The 19,121-nt window shown below is 43.3% G+C and overlaps 1 protein-coding gene across 1 annotated transcript in view; it reads left to right on the top strand.

Moving 5' to 3' along the window:
- TRERF1 (transcriptional regulating factor 1) overlaps positions 1-19,121 on the top strand; it is a 1,546,663-nt gene that overhangs the window by 1,255,821 nt on the left and 271,721 nt on the right. The gene's annotated exons all lie outside the window — the stretch shown is intronic.

The following is a 19,121-nucleotide window of genomic DNA, read 5'->3' as shown; positions in this document are numbered from 1 at the left end:
CAGGGAGGAGCCATCAAAAGGGGTGTTCACAAAGGATGAATTAAAGGGCTCCACAAAGGAACATAAGCACATCCAGGAATGTCTCCTAAGAGCAATTCCTGTACCCGCTGCCCTGCTCGTTTCATCAGCTGCATATGAAATCAGACACATGGAAGAGTTTACAAGGGAATTTAATGTAGCAAGCTTGGAAGTTACTTCATCTGAAACTCCTGCAGCTACTGCACCCTGTAGAGTATCTCCCAGCTCTTTAAGGAGATCTCTGTGCACTCTAGTAAAATGCATGAGATAGTTCAGGGATCGAAGAGAAAAGGTCGCTGAACTAAGCATGCAATTACCATATCTGTCCATAATCCTAGAGTCTCTGTTAGGAGGATGAACAGATGTAGAGGTCTCTGACAACTCCTTTTTGGTGACTGCCGCCACCACCATAGCATTGATGGGTACTCCTTTGGTTAGGAAAGTCTTGTCCTGGGAGGAAGTCATAAATCTGTTAGGCCTCCGAGGGACAGGTTCCAAGGTATCTGGGGACTCTCGCGCCTTTCGAGAGATGAGTTGCATCAGCTCCTCAAAAAGAGGAGAAACCCAAGAGGTGGATGTTTGAGACCCGAAAGCCTTCAGGAGAACTGACTCATCATCAGTAGGGTTAATGGGCTTCCAGCCACCCCTCTGTTTGAGAATTTTCAAGATATCTCTGAATGAGATATCATCAGAGGGGGACCATGGGGGCCCTTCTGACTCATCCAAGTCAGTATCTGACATGATGGATTCCTGTGGGGAGTCCAGATGCTTCCTCTTAAAGTCTTTTCCTGGAAACCTCCTCAGTGGGAGCTTCTGGTGAGATCTTGGAAGAGTAGGGCTCACCCAGTTGGGCGACCTGAGGCTCTGGGTCTCTACACTTTTGAGGGACCAGTGAAGCAGAGGTGGACACAGGGGCTTTGGGGGAGGAGGTTGCCGGTTCTGATGATGTGGGAGCCCAAGGGGACAACACTCTCCTCATGGCATCAAAAGCCCCCCGGTTCTGATGAGAGGAAACCCCTGGATCTGAAGAAGCAGGTGATCTCCCCGGCACCAAAGCGGAGGGATCCAAGCTCGAGGTAGGAACCGAGCTCAGCCGTGCCGAAGCCCCAAGAGGTAAAGTCAGAACCGAGAGGTCAGTTCGACTATCCTCCCCAGACCTGACCCGCGAGTGTTGGCTCCTAGACTCCATGGTTGGCACCGAGGAAGTCAGAGTAGTTGGAACCGACAAGCCTGGAGCAGGTGGCGGCTCCAGCGGATCCACGATCATCAGCTCCAAACACTCCGGCTCCGAAACCTGGAGTTGGAGGAGGAACGGAAGTAACAGACTGGGTCTCAGTTGGGTTCGAAGCCTGAATGGTCAGCCCTGACAAAATCTTAGCTAGTGCCAGTGTCTGCAGCAGCATCTGCACCACACGATCCACATCCTTATCAGAGAGTCTTGAGGACCAAGAAGAGCCTATGGAAGAAGCCATTGACTGTAAAATAGGAGACTTAAGGGTAGGAGCTACCAGCTCCAGAACCGGGGACTGGCTCCTACCAACCAGCACAACCGTCGGCTCCAAAACTTGTGGTGCCGAGGTAGGTGGTCTGTCCAATTCTTTTGGAGTTGACGAACTTGTCTTCGGCTCCAATCCTGAAGAAAACTTGGAAGATTTAGAATGTTTGTTTTGGGTCTTGCCCTTATCTAATGAGTCCTGAAAGGAAGACTTGATCAGTAATCTCGCTATCAGTTTACTTTTTTTCTCATGCAGCACCCTAGTACTAAATGAGTGGCATATGGAACAATTTTCTTGGAGGTGAACTTCCCCCAAACAATATACACAATCCAAGTGTCCGTCTGTGATGGATATCTTTTGCCCACACTTAGGGCATTTTTTTGAAACCAGACTTAGATTTCTCCTGAGGCATATTAACAATCCTACAAAAACCAATAATCACACTATAAACAATCCTTAAAGCCTTCTAATTTAAAAAGGCTGTATTTTAAAGAAGAAATAGCCCTAAATAAAAAACGGGCTCACAAAAACTATATCTAAGCTTTTTATAGTACTAACAAGAAACACACCACACACAGATATATTTGTATATAAGTGAAAATTATAACTATCAACATTTAGAATAAATGGGAAAAGGGAGTTAAACTAGGCCTAATACAAAATGGCCACAAAACAGAGAGAGAGAAAGTAATGCTATTCACTAAACTAACTAACTCGGTTAAACTAACCTCTAACTACTATATAAAAGATGAAACATTTAGAAAATATGTTAAACTTGAGAAAAATACTTATATTCACTGGCCAGAGCTGGTGAAACGGCCGACCTGTTGCAGCGGCAAATGAAATCTGAGGGAAGCACCAGTGCATCATGGGATAGAGAGTAGGCCACGAGCTGGTTGAAGACCTCAAGCTTTAGCATTTGGCTGAGTCGGAGCCGAGGATCGGCTCCAAACCCATCAGTGAGAATGAAGGCGAGATAGAACAACTTCACATCATTAGTTTCCCTAGCAAGGTATCACATGAGGCTGCTTCAATTGCTCTTAGCGTCACACTGGTCACTTCTAATTCTCTCCATGTCCCATCCAATCTTAATAACAAATCACTGCAAAAAGGATTTATCTTGGTGGATGAAGCCAGAAGAAATGGAGTCATCCCTTCTCCCCCTTTCAGCCCAAGGCCATAGTGACCATAGATGCTTCCCTGATGGGGGGGTATTTTCTGGGGAAGACTGTCCAAGGCACTTGGTCCCCACAAGAGGCCAATTTGCACATCAATGTCCTAGAACTGAGGGCAGTTTCTTTTAGCATTGCAAGCATTTCAGTTTGCCCTTCCTTCAGGGACAATTGCTGTCCAGTCAGACAACATGTCAGTAGTCTGGTATATCAACAAATGGTGGGAACCAGATCCTACCCTCTATGTCAGGAAGCCCGAAGAGTTTGGCAATGGGCAGTCTCCTCCAACCGCTTTCTAATAGCAGAGCATCTCTCAGGGGACTCCAGTGTGACTGCGGACAAACTAAGCAGGTTTATCTTTCTGCCTCACGAGTGGTCTCTCAATCCCAAAGTAGCAATGAAAATCTTTTCTTGATGGGGTCAGCCTTGCTGCGACCTGTTCGCCTCTTCCATAAACCACAAGTGCAGCAGTTACTTTGCCCTAGTCCTCCCTTGTGGGGAATCCCCGAGAGATGCACTTCTTCACGATTGGCCCCCGAGACTTCTATAGGCCTTTACCCCAATTCCTGTAATTCCCCAGTTTCTAAGGAAAGCCCAGTGGTTGAGAAGCAAAGTGATTCTCATTGCATGTTACTGGCCCTGTCAAGTCTGTTTTCCCTTTCTTTGGACATATCTGCTTCACTGCCCGTGGACTCTAGATCCAACTCCGTACATGCTATCTCACCCTCAGGGCTTGGTGCATCCCAGCCTTCAACATCTCAAGCTGACGGCTTGGTTTCCCCAATTCCAGTAATTGCCAGGCAAAACAATTTATCCTCCCCAGTTCAAAAGATACATCTGGCTTCCCATAAACCATTCACCAGAAAGATTTATGTAAATAAATGGTTGGGTATGAATTGCATTGATCCTTTCTCAGCATGAGTTGATAAGGTCCTCGAATACTTAGCCACCTTATTTCAGTTGGGAGCCTCAACATCTACCATTAGAGTTCATCTAGCTGCCATTTCGAATTTTCGTAACGGTTTTGATGATCATTCATTGATGTCTCATCACCTTTGGAAATTTTTTCATAAGGGTGCTCAGCATTTGAATCCCCCTTTCAAAGATGTAATAGCACCCTAGGATTTGACCTTAGTTTTACAATGCCTAGTTTGTCAGCCCTTCAAGCCAGCAGCCACTTGTAACCTCATGTTTTTATCTTGGAAGACCCTCTTTCTAGTAGCTATCATATCTACTAGGAGAATTTCAGAGTTACAGGCTTTGTGTGTGAGTCATCCGTATCTCATCTTCCACAAAGAAAGAGTATCACTCAGAACCAATCCCTCCTTCCTTCTTCAAGTGGTATCAGAGTCCAATAGCAACCAGATCATAGACGTACCAGTTTTCTTTCCAAATTTTTCAAATAAAGAAGAGTACTGCTTGCATATATTGGACATCTACAGACAATTATGTCTTTACTTGGACAGAAAGAAATCCTCCAGAAAATCAGACCAACTATTTTTATCCTTTTCAGGTACAGATTTTGCAAACCGGTTTCAAAGGTCACCTTGTCAAAATGGTTAAGTGACTGCATTACCTTTATATGCAGTCAGAATAAACTCAAACCACCAACAAAAGTTAGAGCTCATTCTACAAGATCTGTTTCCACTTCAGCGGTCTTCCATTCCAGAACTTCTAGGGAAGACATATGTGCAGCTGCAACTTGGGCTACCCCACATACCTTTATCACTCATTACAAATTAGACGTGGTCTCCATGGGAAGAGCATCCTTTGGCTTTATGGTGCTCAGGAATATCCTTCCCTAGGGCCACCCAGGATCTAAATTAGCTGGAGACTCTGTCCCATCAGTCAAGAATGAATGAAGATTGACAACATCAGATAAAGAAGTTATGCTCTTACCATAACGTTCCCTCTGTGTTGTTGATCTTCATTCATTCTTGACATCTCACCCTCCTTCCCCCTCCTAGAGACTCCTGAAGGTTTGGAACTAGTCCTGGGGTTTTTATAGGGTTGTTCCTCAGACAGAGCTTCCATATTTTCTTAATGGTAGGCAAATTCGATCTGAGGAATGGGAAGAGAGTCAGTATGGGTAGAGCCTTAGCTCTGGTGTTTTTGGCTGGTGCGAGCTTTGTATAATAGCTGAGTCAGTTCCGAGGGTTCAGAACCAAACCCATCAGTCAAGAATGAATGATGGGTTCGGAACCGAACCCATCAGTCAATAATGAATGAAAATCGACAACACAGATGGAACATTATGGTAAGAGGATAACTTCTTTTTAATTTCTGTATTCATAAGTTCATACTACACTAACAACCACCAGGGTCTTTACAAGCCTAGTCATGCATCCCAACCCAGTTTTGTTCCAGAGTTCCTTGGATGCTCATTTGGTGGGGTATGTTAGTGAAAAGTTAGTTATGTTATGTTAGTTCTGGATTCATTTACTTACTGCCAACCTCTATCTGTCAGAGATATAGGGCCAGTGCCAGGGGCGAATTTGTGATTTGCCATCCAGTGATCGAGGTTTCTTTTGAACAAGGTCAGGGATGAGCTCTGTTTCACATAGATGGGGAGCTTATTCCATAGCGTGAGGATCCTTTGAGACGCATATCAGTCCCTCCAGTAGGTCCTGTTTATGTTGCAGACAAAGTTTATAAACTTTGATCTAGTATTTCTGGTGTCGTTTGTCTTGCAGATGAGCAAGAGATCCATTAGAGCTAGATGCGAAGATACCTTATATAGTAGGTATAGATTGTCTCTCAGAAACCTGTAAGAGACTGAGTACAGAGATAGAACCCTAGACAATCTCTAAAGACAAGGCATTCATAGGCTGGATTCTCCTGGTGAAGAACTTGTTGAGGTCATTCCAGCTGTTGCAAGTGCCTGGCCAGGTACATGCGAAAGAGGGCATTGTACTCAGTGATGGGTCTGATAAGGGCTGAGTAGAGTGGTACAGTTACTTCCTTGGACCTGGATGCCATACCCTTGCTTATAATTTGGACAACATAGAATGATTTTCTTAAAATCTTGGGTACATGTTGGTAAAATGCCAGATTACTGTCTACATACATTTACAGGTCCCTAACTATTGGGTAAACTCTTAGGGGGGGTTATTGATGAAGTAATTAGGTTGGGTAGACACTTTCCCAAAGGGCACTATAATGCATTTCTTTGCATTTTAATTCTTGGCTTTTGCACCAGTCATTTGTTTGTGTTGCACTCTCATGTACAGTGTTGGTGTCATGGGAGGAATCTATGATGGCTCCCAATTTGCATTCATCTGCAGACTTGGTGAGGCATTGGCCTTTGGCATTAGCTTTGACTCCCGAGAAGTAGAAGCCAAACAGAAGTGGGCCCACCAAAGAGCCCTGGGGTACTCTGCTGGTGATTGGTCTGTTGGTGAAGGGTGGTCTCATTGATCCTGACTTCTTGAGTCCCATCTGTGAGCCAACTGGCAATCCATCATGTTATGTAGGGATTTATGTCTAGTTCAAAGAGTTTGTCAACAATACCTGAGTATGGTATTGTATCAAATGCCTTGGCCAGGTCAAGGTAAGCAGTATGCACCATATTCACCTCATTCGTTGCCATTGAGATCCTCTTGAAGAAGTCTACCAGGTTAAATAGGCAGGATCGTCCCTTAACAAAGCCAAACTGGGAAGGGTCCAGTGTCTCTAGGTTGCCAGTGTCCTTGTTGATAATTTCCATGATAATTTGTTCCAGTGCTTTGCATATCAAACTTGCCAGTTGATGGGTCTTTAGTTCCTAGGGTCAATTAATGATCTATGAAGAGGGATGACCATTGTGGTCCTCCAGTCACCTGGCACTTAACCTGTTTTGAGGCTGTAGTTGAAGAGTGCCTGAAGTGGTCCTGCTAGTTTACGTTTTAAGCTATTTAGGAGGCAACCAGGGATATTGTTGAGATCCACTGAAGCAGTGTTTTTGACATTAGCAAGCATCTGCAAGACTGGATTCCTATTGATAGTTGGTGGTGTATGCTAAAAGGGATTTCACAGCAGATAGTGGGGGTGAAGTTAGAGCTGAATTTATCAGCCAGTAGATTTGTTGTGTCACCTTGGTCAGTGAAGCTTGTGCCATTTACCTCCAGCTCTGCACACTGAAGAGTATTACCCTTAAGATTCGTGACATAGCTGAAGAAGACCTTGTGATTGTCCTTAGCCTGGGAGGCTATCCTGATGTTGTAATTGGCCTTGCTGGGCTTTATTTTTTATTTATTTTAAGTTTGATGAATTGGGAAGTCCACTGGGCCAAGAAGAGTCCGTTTTCAGTGGAGGCCCAGGGAGAAAAGCTCCACAATAATTGGAAGTTACATTTCACATATTACAAAAAGACATAGTTCATACAGCTAATTAAACATTTACAGATAAACTTCATGATATTTGCAATTGGCTTGTCACAATGTTACAAAACTGAAAAGACAAAATTCAGTACAGAAATTTCAACATTTGCATAAAGTGAATATTTTTGTTAAACTCAATTGTAGGTTTAACATTTCAAAATATGTAGCTACTAACCATTAGTAGGTTAGGAAAATATTATGCATGGAGAGGGTAATAGTATATTTGAGATTGGAGAGTATAGTACAATAGCTATTAGAGAGAAAATTAGTTTTTAGTAGGGGAGGGATTGTTTTGGCTGGGATGAAGTAATAGTAGAGGTAGTTTGATGAGTCAGTGCAAGGTGGAATGAGGGGGGGCAGGGGGTTAAGTTGGAGTGTGGCAAGGGCATTCTCATTTGGAAGAAAGATGAGAGAGTAGCTGAGATTTGAAATTTGTATGGTTAGGTAGCTTGCGTAGGTGTGGGGAGAGAGTTCTAATGTTTAGCTAAGGAGTGGGACAGCAGTAGATGGCCAGGAAGTCATGCAGGTTTATGGACCTGAAGGAGATTTTGTTTTTTGGATCTGAGTGAGTGGTTGTGAATGTAAGGTTTTAAGGAAGTAGCGAGAGCTGGGCAGTTGACAGGTTTAAAGATGAGCTTGTGGGCAATGGTGAGTTGTAGGTAACTGAGGTAGTTGGGTAGCTCAAGCCAGTTGAGGGTGAGGAGGGAGTGGCAGTGGTGGGATGAGTTTTTTAAATTGGTTGCAAATTTGGAGATCTTGTGGTAGCAGGATTCAAGTTTGGACCAAAGGCCAAAATGGAGATTGGTGAAAAGAGGGGCACCATACATAAGGGGGGGTAGGAAGGTGGATGCAAGAGTTTGACAGGTTGTGCCTGTAGAGGAGACCTAACTTTTGGTGGATTTTCTTGATTGTGTAGTGGATGTGGGTGTCAAATTTTATTTTAGTTGAATCTCTATGAGAGATTTTGGCCATGGCTTTTTTCCTTTTGTTATATAGCTTTTTAAGATAAGGATTCCACCAGTGAGGTCTGTTTTTTGTGTTAGATCTCGGCTTACATCTGTTAGGTACAGCAGCCTCAATTCAGCCATTTACATGTCTGCGCAGGATTTCCGTAAATAATTCTGCATAGGTAGCTTTGTTTTGGGGTTTGGGGAGCTGTGAATTTTGACAAACTGTTGCTTAATAGGATGTAGTTTGCTTTAATGAATTTAGTTGGGTTTTCTGGGTTGAATCTTATTTCAAGGGAGACAGCTTTGTGATCCATCTTCACCACTGAAGACTTGATATGTGGGGGTACAGCACTCCCTCATGTTGATGAGTACTAATTCCAATATGTTTGATTCTCTGGTTGGAAAGTGCACTGTCTGGTCCAGGGTGTTTGTGTTGAGGAAGTCTAGGAAAAGCTGTGCCTGTGAGGAAGAGGCAGTGCACATTTCCCAGTCTATACAGGGGTAGTTAAAAGTCTGCCATGAATTGGGTATTTGGTTGGATGGTGAGCACCTCTAGATGTCGGCCTAGGTATGAGGTGTGAGCTTGGTGAATCATAGAGGGTGACCTGTAGCTGGCAATTACATGGTAATGAACCTTGTCTATAGAGGCTTGGATATGGATGAACTCCAGTGCATCATCGTGTTTAATCAAACTAGAGTTGTATTTACTGCTAGCATAAACTCAGACACCTCCATTTTTACCTCTGTCGGTGTTGTTCTTGGCCTAAATGTGTGGAAGGCACTGTAACCTGCCATTGCCAGATTGGTTTCTGCTACTTTAAACCAAGTCTCTTTAACACCACTGATGTCAACATTCTCCAGAGTGAGGAAAGCTTATAGGGTGTGGAGTTTCTTGTTTATGTTCCTAGCATTGAGCAGTAATACCTTAAGGCTGCTTTAAGTTTCTTTGATATGTTAGCAGTTCTTTCATGTTGACATTACCTAAAAAAGTCCATAAGGAGATACAGTTATAGCCAATGTCCGTAATCCTGGGGGGCAGGAGCAGACAATCCTTGGCAGAGCAAAGTGGTCAGTTAACCATGTCCTCCCATGCTGATTGATATTGGATTTCCCCTGGAGTGACACCAGAAACTAAGCCAATTATTAAAACTAGTCATTTTCTGTTCATACTGTGGCATCATCCTTGGGGAAGATAGACAGCTGGACAGTGCAACGCACGTACCTGTCTGTGACATATGTTCAGAAAGATCCAGAATGTCTCTTTTTATATAGTCCAGTGAGGTACACCTCAGGTAATTTACACCCACATGAACTATGATAGCGTCATATTGGTACCTGTTGCATGCATAATATTGTTAATCGTAGGTCCAGATAGGCAACTGTTATCTTCTCCTTGTACAACCTGGTGAGAGTAGTATATGTGTGTTGTACAATAAAATCCCTTATGACAAGAGTACTAGGTAAAGTGTTTGCTTGCCTTATGTACTTTGTTCTTTAGGAATCATTGGGTGTAGGCTTATGTGTAGTGTTAGGTGTTTTTGGTGTGTGCTTTACTGATTAGTGAGGGTGAGTGTTGCAGTTTGATGGCGTAGGAGGTCTTTGAGGTACGGAGAGTTTTTTTTTTTTTAATGCTTGAGCATAAGAAGGTCTATGTGTGTGGTGAGTGGTATGTGTGAAGTTTGTAGTGTGTGTGTGTGTTTTTGACAGCCTTGTTTGTAAGTGAGATTTTTACCAACAAGGAAGTTATGTATGTACATCTCTCGCATACTGTGTTAATTTCTTTAAGGATTAAGAGTTTGTCTGAGTACATGAGACAACTTCTACGTTGTCTCAAGATGTCCATATCTACCAAACTGGCCACAGAGACATTAGGAAAGTGCAAATCCAAGATGTCAGGACCTGTGTTAGGGTTGTGCTATTATGTTTTAGTGTCTTGGTTTTACATGCGTCACCCGAGTGCCTAGAGTAAAAGTAGATTTTAGATAGTGCTATAATCTTAGTGCTGTGTGACAGTATCTAACTACCCTAAACTTAGTTCCATGCAGAGCTTTTCTTTGTTATTTGTTATTGGTTAATATCATAAGTACTAACTTTATAGGTTTCCTACTATACAGAGTACTTCTAACCACCACTGAGCAGTGAACAACTCTGCAAAAGTGTGCATAATGTATAGTGAACAGAAAAAGCTGAAAACTAACCCCCAAGCCCTCTGGCCAATAAATGACTACACTTTAAGCTCTTTGGAGTGCTGGTTAACTCAGAGAGACCAGGTAAACACCTTCTATCACAAGATGGACGATCCTGGAACTTCTTAATATAAAACAAGAGCAAAAGTAGCTCTTGAGTGTAGATTAACTCATTTAAGTCAATAAAAATCCATCTGGCTGATGAAACAATCTCACTTTAAGCCTCCCTATGTGTTTCTCAACTTTACTACTGCCACTAGAATAGCAGTCCCATTCTTCATAATGTAAAAACACACACTTTGGTTAGCCAAAAGTGAAAACTTACCAACTAGTTATATCAAGTAATTGTCACTTTAATCTCCCTTGTGTGTTTCCCTGTTCGGACTGACCTTTCTACTCCCACCAGAATTGCAGTCCCAGCTTTTTTAATGTAAAAACACACTTAAGTTGCCAAAAGTTAAAAGGTATAGGAAACAAGTAACTAGCTACAAGTAATTCTCACTTTAAGCCTCCTTATGCTGTTTCCAACTTGAACAGACCAGGCTACCTTTCTCCTCCCACTGGAATTGCAGTTCCAGTCTTCTTAATGTAAAAACACACTTTAGTCAGCCACAAGTGAAAAGGTACAAGAAACAAGTGTAACAACCAGCTACACGTAATTGTAAGGGGATTCAAAGGCAGACAGTAGTGAGGAACACACACGCTTAAAGCCAATTTCAAAGTACTCATCTAAGGAGAAGGCCTTCCTAGTTTCTTCTGTCAGCAACTATTCCAGCGATGAAGGAGGGTTAACGTTGTCAAACCTTTTGGAGTTTTGTGCACAGCCACACAGCTAAGGATGCATGCTATTTACAAGCTAAGACATAGTTTGCCAACTGGAAAGAACTAGGTTTGAATGAGCAGAAGAAGACAAAATAGTTAAAAAAAATGAGAATTCGAACAGTGTTGAGGGCTAGAAAAGGAAAGGATAATTATGTATTGGTTTAAAAACATGATAGAGAAAAGTTATAAAGAAAGCAGGCAAGTAAAGGGTGTTTGAATTGTCGCCAGCTGGAGAAGAGAAACCTCCTCTTCAAATGGATACATCCACTGCAAGGACTGGTGGCAGAGAAGTAAGAACATATTCTGTTGGGAGCAAGTAAGGAAAAGAGATAAAGAGATTATGTGGGAGGACATAAGGGAGGAATATGGATTCTCCCACAATAGCTGGATGCAAATGTCAGGCCTTCTGAGTGTACTGTAAAACTATGATGAACAGACAGTAAAAAGGGGAGCTAGTACTGGTTTAAATATTACAGGAGGCAAGGGGACATCAGTGTACTAGAATTAGGCTAATAAGCAGAATATATTAGACCCTGCTTGATACTAAAAAGGAAAGTACTAGGAAGGAACTGGTATCTACGTGGGAGAGACAGTTAAATATAATAAGACTGACAGGTCTTTGTTGGAAATGTATGGGATACCATTAAAAGTAACCAAGGCAAGAAAATTTCAAATATTTGGATGAAAGCATGTACATAAGTCTTTTTACACCCTGAATAAACTGAACAAGATATTCCCTTACAGCAAATGAATATTGTTGGAGATGTCAGGAGACAGTATTGGAGGACTGTAGACATAATTTTAGGGCTGTAGCAAGATGGGCAGTTTTAATTTGTGATATGAACTGTTTGGTTGAAAAGATATTGAGGAATAGCTGGGAGACAGCTGAAACAGTGTATTTATTAAACTACATATGGAAGCCAATTAGCCTTGTCCCTAGTAAGGAATTGGTTTCATTATTATGGCTACTTTCTAAGGTGATGATAAGAAAATGGATGTTGTTGGACATCCCAAAGCTGGATAATGTGAAAACTATAATGAACGAGCTTAGGCAACAAGAAGACCTATTGCTGAGTGGGAAAAAAGTAGATACCGTAGAAATAAGTAAAGATTATGTTAAATGGTGATAATATAAAGTACAAAGGGAAACAATATGGCACTATCTAAAAGGTGTCCTAGAGCTATTCACTGGAAGTGATGAATGCAGATAAATGACTTGATCTGATGTTGTCTCCTTCATTCCTCCTCACAATAAGGTCTCAGATCTGGCTTGGCCACATTTCACAGACTTGGATCCGACTCTTAAGCTTCTCCCTCATATCCACAATACCCTTCATCCACCCATCTACCTCAGAACTAGTTTGCCGCTTCAGCGAGTCAAACACGGATTTCACACTCTCAAGAGTGGTTAGCATTTCAAATAGCTTCTCTTAAAATTGTAAGTGCCTTTTGCTTTATTTTTTCCTCCCTCTTCTTTCTAGAGTGTGGGTTTGTGTGTGCGTGAGTGCATTCTCTTTGTTCCTATTTAAAAAAAAAAAGCTTAGATTAGTTTAGTGCATAGTAGTTAAATCTGTTAATTTTGTGTTAAATTTACTATTACTTACCTGTAATTATGGTAAAACTCTTACCTTTGCTGTCTGCTTGACTGTGGTAGTTTCAGTTCAAGTTAGCTTGCCTTTTTTTCTCTTAGTTGGTTTTGGCAGGCTGTATTATGTTATGGCTGAAAAAACAGTTCCTGGCTTCAAACGGTGCACATCTTGTGGGCATAAAATCAGCATGCCCTCAAGGAGTGTGTGTACAGCCTGGGCGCCGAGCATCTAAAAGCTGAATGTTCTATCTGCGGTGTCTTTAATCCTCGGGTTTTACCGACAGAAGGAACAAACACATTCTTAGGGGCTTTCTTCCTACCTCGGCTGAGGCTCAGACCCCTTCCTTGATGACTTCTTCCACTACTTCTGCTAAGGAGTCTAAAAAGAGGTCACTCCCTGCCTCCCCACGGGACTCTCTCGAGCTTAAGATGCCCAAGAAATCTGCTGATTCAACTCCTTCCAGCTCCCTGCCTGGATCCTACTGTCTACTTGGATCCAGGGGAGATTATTACCATTTCCCTGACACCTTCATCGGCTCCGACTTCAGATCCTAGGACCTTGATAAAGTCTCCTAGCCTGTCCTCCAAGTCACAGCACTCCTGGCCTCTCTTGTCAGCTTCTTCCAGGTCCTCAAGCTGGTCCGAGGTGGACATGGACAGGAATATAATGAGGTTTCTTAAGGCCCAGATCCAGAAGGGGGTATTCTCGGCTCCAACCCGTCGGATCCATGAGCTACCCTGGTCTCCCCATCAGGACTCCTTCTCTGTTCTGTCCTCTGCTTCAGAGCCATGAGATTTAGGATTTCCGTGTTTGTCAGACATGGCACAGAGGAAGCTCTTCTTCTACACTGAGGATGCCCTTGACTAGCCCTATTCAGGCCCCTTTAGAGCAGAGTGAGTCTCGTAGCTGTGGCATCGGTGTTGGGTCCTGGGGACTGGGATCATCTCCGTCTTTTTCAGAGCCATCCCTTCCCTTAGGAGCTTCGGCACTCAATAGCTCGGGTCCGATCCCTTCTGGGGATCCGGGATCCGGGGTGAGTCCTAGCCATTTTTCCTCAGTAGTTTAGGCTTCAGAGGACGTGGAGAGGGCTTGTCCTGGTCCTTTGGCCTTCCAGATAGTAGAGAGGGTTTTCTCCTGGGTTGGAGGTTCGACCACACAAATTCCTTAAACTGCCCTTGTACCTCCATCAGATCCAGGCCTTTCTCACGGTCGTCCTGCCACAAGTCTTCCCATCCCAAGCAGCCTCCAAGATTTCCCTACACTCACGAGGGATCCCTTCTTCCGATACTTCCCCAGAGTATCTACCTGAGGAAGTCCCTCGGAAGAAGATGTATAAAAAGAGGCAGATGCACTCATCCGTGGAGTCTTTAACCAAGGATATTGACTTCGATGAGAGGGAAGGATCCTTCTGATCCCCACCTAAAGATGTCTCCTTTGGAGACATTTTAGAGATCCTGAAGCAAAAAGGTGGGTGGTCTGCCCAACCTTTTTCCTCTGAGGAGTCAGTTCTCTTGGAGGCATTTGGGACGGGTCCATCTACTTCCTGGATTACCCCCGCCATCGGATTTGTTGGTAGATTTAGTATCTCACCATGCATGGAAGGAACTGGACACCATCAAGCCAATACCCAAGTGGACCGATAGGTTTCTTGTACCCCCTGCAGATAGGAAGAACTGAAGTAAGGGTCCTGTAGTTGATGCTGTCGTGGTAGCAGTGGCCACCAAAAAAGAGCTGGCAGAGGAGACTGCCAATGTCCATCCAGCAAACAAGGAGTCTAGACCATTGGACAGAATTGGAAGAGCGTTTATGCCTCAGCAACTGTCGCGCTGAGGTTGTTAAACTATCTGGCTCATTTCACCCAGCTTAAGAGAGATCATATCAACGAACTGTCAGCTTCCCTGTCAGAGTCCATGGCTGGGGAGGAATTTAAGAAAGTTTCTCCCAAGCTGACCACTCTTTTGTCTATTGCTAACTCTTCAATGAAGTTAATCTCCCACACCACTGAGGGCACCTCATGAGCAGCTGGTTCAGGCCTTTCCCTAAGGAGAAATGCCTTAATGAGGCTATGTGATTTTGTGGAGCCCTTTAAGGCGTCATTTATTAATGCCCCTTACGATGGCTCCTCTCTTTTTGGCCCGTTGGCTAGAAAGTCTTACCTGCAGTGAGAAGGACAGAAAGACTCTTTTCTATACCCCAGAGTCCTTTCTCAGGAAACAGTGTGGGGGTAAGAAAATGTGGTTCTGCAAGTCCCAAGGGCCATTCCAGGACCCGTGTGGAGAACCCTCCTCTAGAGGCAGAGGAGGAGGAGGGTATGATGGTAGATGCCACCCCAGAGGCAGAGGGGGTTCGCAGAACCTGGGCTTTAGGGAACCCCATCCCGATATGTCTTACCAGCACTCCTGAAGTGCTTCCCGGCTATCCATCTCTGGAGACAGTTGGGGGATGATTAGCTTTACACCCTGAAGCCTGGACCCAATTGACTCAAAACCATTTAGTGCTAAGCATGATATCCAGAGGTTATTATATTCCCTTTTTCCTTCCACTTCTGAAATCCAAAGGCCTTCCCAACATGCCACTCAGTCAATGGGAACAGACAGCACAGGAAATTCAATAGCTGTTGCAATAAAGAGTCATCCACGAGGTCCCAAACAGAGGATTCAGAACCTACTCCTGCTTCTTTTTTAGGGCCGAAAAAGATGGGGGACCTAAGACCCATTCTGGATCTTCACAAGTTAAACGAATACCAAAAGAAAGAGATATTCCGAATGGTTACGGTTCAGTCCAATCTGACACTGTTGACAAAGATGACTGGATATAATCTGTAGATCTCAAGGACACATACTGAAACATCAAAGTAAACAGGCACTCCAGGAGATATCTGTACTTCCGGCTGGGAACCAGTCACTACCAGTTCAGCCCACTGCCCTTTAGACTTACCACAGCCCCCTGGATGTTCACCATATGCATGGCAGTGGTAGCCGCTCACCTGAGGTTCAAGAGATTCCAAGTGTTTCCATATTTAGACGATTGTGTCCTAACCGCTTCCATGAGGCATCAACTAATCCAAGCCAGGGACTATTTACTCCAGTTAGCGCACACCCTGGGCATCACTATAAACATGAGCAAGTCCAATCTTATTCCGTTTCAGAATCTAGAGTTCATAGATACACAACTCAACACAAAGGATCAGATAGCTTCTCTTCTTCTTCACTGAGTAGCCATTTTAAGGAATCAGGTAAAACAGCTGTTAGCACTACAAGCCTCCACAGCTCGACTGATCCTGCAGGTCCTGGAGTCCATGTCTGCAGCTATCCTGTTAGTACCACTAGCCAGGTTTTTCATGCAGGTTCTACAGTGGACACTTACCAGTCAATGGTCTATCCTGTCTCAGCCCTTTTCCCTTCACATCAAATTGACTTCCATCTGCAGGAGTCATGTCAGTTGGTTGATTCAGTCAGACAGTGCTATTCTCAGCAGACCTTTTGTGAACAATCCCCCAATAGCCACCGTGACCACGGATGCTACCCAGTTCAGGTGGAGGGGGCATTACAGTGGGAAGATGGTCCAAGGCACGTGGTTGCCTCACAAGATGAAGTTGCTTATCGATGTCCTAGAGATGAGAGCTGCCCTCACATTGCAAGCCTTTCAGGATGTTCCCCTTTGGGGACTATTGCAATACATGCTGACAATATGTCAGGTGTATGGTATATCAACAAGCAAGGAGGAACATGTTCTTATCCCCTGTGCAGGGAGGCTGTGAGAGGGTAGGAGTGGCCGATATCTTTAGACTGACTTCTAATTGCAACGCATAGCCCAGGGAAAACCAGCAATCTGGCAGTCAGACTCAGCACATCACTCCTGATTCCACACGAGTGGTCAGTCAGTAGCGAACGTGATCTTCAGCAGTTGGGGTCAACCTTGCTGTGACCTCTTTGCCTCTCCCCTCAACAACAAATGCAGCAAGTTCTTCTCTCTGATCCCTCCGGGGGAGTCCCCAAGGAATACTGTAGTCCACAATTGACCCTCTGGGTCTTCTGTATGCATACCCTCCTCTCCTGCTCATCCTCAAATTTCTACAGAAGGCAAGCAGATTGAAGAGTTCAGTCATCCTCATTGTTCCTTTATGGCCTCACCAAGTGTGGTTCTCCTCCCTCTGTTCTCATCTGAAGTATCCTCCTTGAGTACTGGAGCCCACTCACGACCTCCTTTCTCACCTGTCAGGAATACAACACCCAAATCTTCGAACCCTGAAACTAACCACTTGGTTTCTCCACTTCCAACCTTGATGAGACAGTCCAGGCTTCAGTCCCCAGTCCGAAAAATTCTTTTGGCATCACAAAAAACTTCCACTAAGAAAGTTTATAATGGCAAGTGGAACAACTTTGTTGTTTGGGCCACAAACAGGTGCATTGATCTTTTCTCAGTACCTGTTTTAGACGTGTTACGGTTTCACAGTACCCTTTTTAAAGAGGGTGCTAGCTTTTCCACTATTAAGTTCCAGTTAGCCCCTATTTGTAATTTTCACACTGCAAGCCAAACACATTCCTTGTTCACATTCAGATTGTGTAAATCTTTCATGAAGGTTGTATTCTTATTAAGGCCCCCAATTAGGGATCCTTCTCCCCCATGGGACCTTACTTTTATGCTGCAGGTGTTGACATAGGGCCCCTTTGAACTTCCGGCTAGTTGTGACATGAAATTTCTGTCCTGGAAAACGGCCTTGGTGGCCGTGACTTCTCCCAAGAGGACTTCTGAGCTTCAAGCTTTATCTTCTAAACCTCCTTACATTTTGTTCCATAAAGATAGAGTATAGCCTTATGCACTAATCCATCCTTTATGCCTAAAGTAGATGCAGTTGTATGGACTGCTTGATATTGTTTTCTGTTAGTGTTCTTTCACAATTTTTCTAACAAAGGGGAGTATGTTCTTCACCTTCTAGACATTCATAGACAGCTCTGTTTTTATCTACATGGGATCAAACTACAGAAAGTGTGATCAGCTTTTTGTTTAGCCTTCTCTTCGAATAGACTTGGACAAGCGGTATTGAAAATTAGCTTGTCAAAATGGATTTCAGGTAGCATTTCTTTCATTTATTCATCCAAAGGGTCGCAGTTACCAAAACTTCCTAGAGTGCATTATACCAGATCTATGGCTACTTCCTCAGCTTTCTATGCTAGAACCTCTGTTGATGACATTTGTGTTGCAACTTCGTGGTCTAGCAATCACACCTTTGTGTCGCACTACAAATTGGATGTTACTCCCAGGAGCAGGGCCACCTTTGGTTCGATGGTGCTCCTGCATATCCTTCCATGAGGGCCACCCAAGGTTCATGTATAGGGGGACTCTGACCCTATTGTGAGGAGGAATGAAGGAGACAACATCAGATTGATAAGTTATGTCTTACCATAACTTGGCATCTATGTTGTCTTCCTTCGTTCATCCTCACTTTCTCACCCAACCACCTCCCCTGCCTTTCTTCTTGAGAAACTTGGATAATCTCAGGACTCTCGTCATATGTCTGAGCCTCTTCTATCGATCTTTGATAGCTGAATGTGGCATGTCTGGATTTGGCCAACTCGATCTGAGATAGATGGATGACTAAAGGGCATTGTTGGTTTGAAGGAAGAGCTTGAGAGTCACATCCAAGTCTGTGAAATGTGGCCAAGCCAGATTTGAGGGTCAGATTCGAGACCCTGTCATGAGGATGAACGAAGGAAGACAACACAGATGCCAAGTTATGGTAAGACATAACTTTTTATTTTAAATGTAGGTGCTGGCTGACCAACAGATTTGTATGTAAGAAAGAGAAATAGTTTAATTTAACAATAAGCAAAAATCAGTTTATCCATAAGTAAAGAATTAATGGTCAGTTAATTTGCCACCACATATGTAGTGCACCATGTATGAGGTTTGCACTGGCTACTGTACTAGAGATTGTTTACAAAAAAAAAAATATATATATATATATATATAAAAACCCACGGGTATCATACCCTGCAGTTATCAACTAAACTGGATGCCCACTTGACATGAGGTACATATTACAATAAAACTCTGTTATATTGTTTGGAGTTCTACAGTATGTGTTGTATTAAATGTATTGTAACAGGAAAAACCGTTGGTACCACTAGTGCATACGAGGCACACTGCTGCGAATAAATATTCACGAAGTTATAAAACCAGCAAAACTTTTATTAAAACAATAAACGTAAAACACACTCTTGGTGTTTTTCGTTCAGACTAGTGCCCGAACTTCTTCAGACAAAACACTGACAGTTGAAAATCCACTTGTTTAAATAGTAAAAACCCTCTTAAATTCATTAAGTAAATTGAATCAATTAGTTAAGTAATTTCTGTGCATTTAAAAATACAGGAACTGAACTTAAAGGCTACATGTTCGCCAACTGTTGTTTCAAATGCATTACATTCACTTCTCAATATAATTGATGTAAAACATAATAATAACAGGGCATCACAATAATGCAACCAATACATGCACATTTTAAATGTAGCAGTGAGACGTTATATTC

Source organism: Protopterus annectens, chromosome 1.part0 (assembly GCF_019279795.1).
Source record: "Protopterus annectens isolate FY-2018-M chromosome 1.part0, PAN1.0, whole genome shotgun sequence".
Taxonomy (NCBI): domain Eukaryota; kingdom Metazoa; phylum Chordata; order Ceratodontiformes; family Protopteridae; genus Protopterus; species Protopterus annectens.
This window is presented reverse-complemented; position numbering and strand designations above follow the sequence as displayed.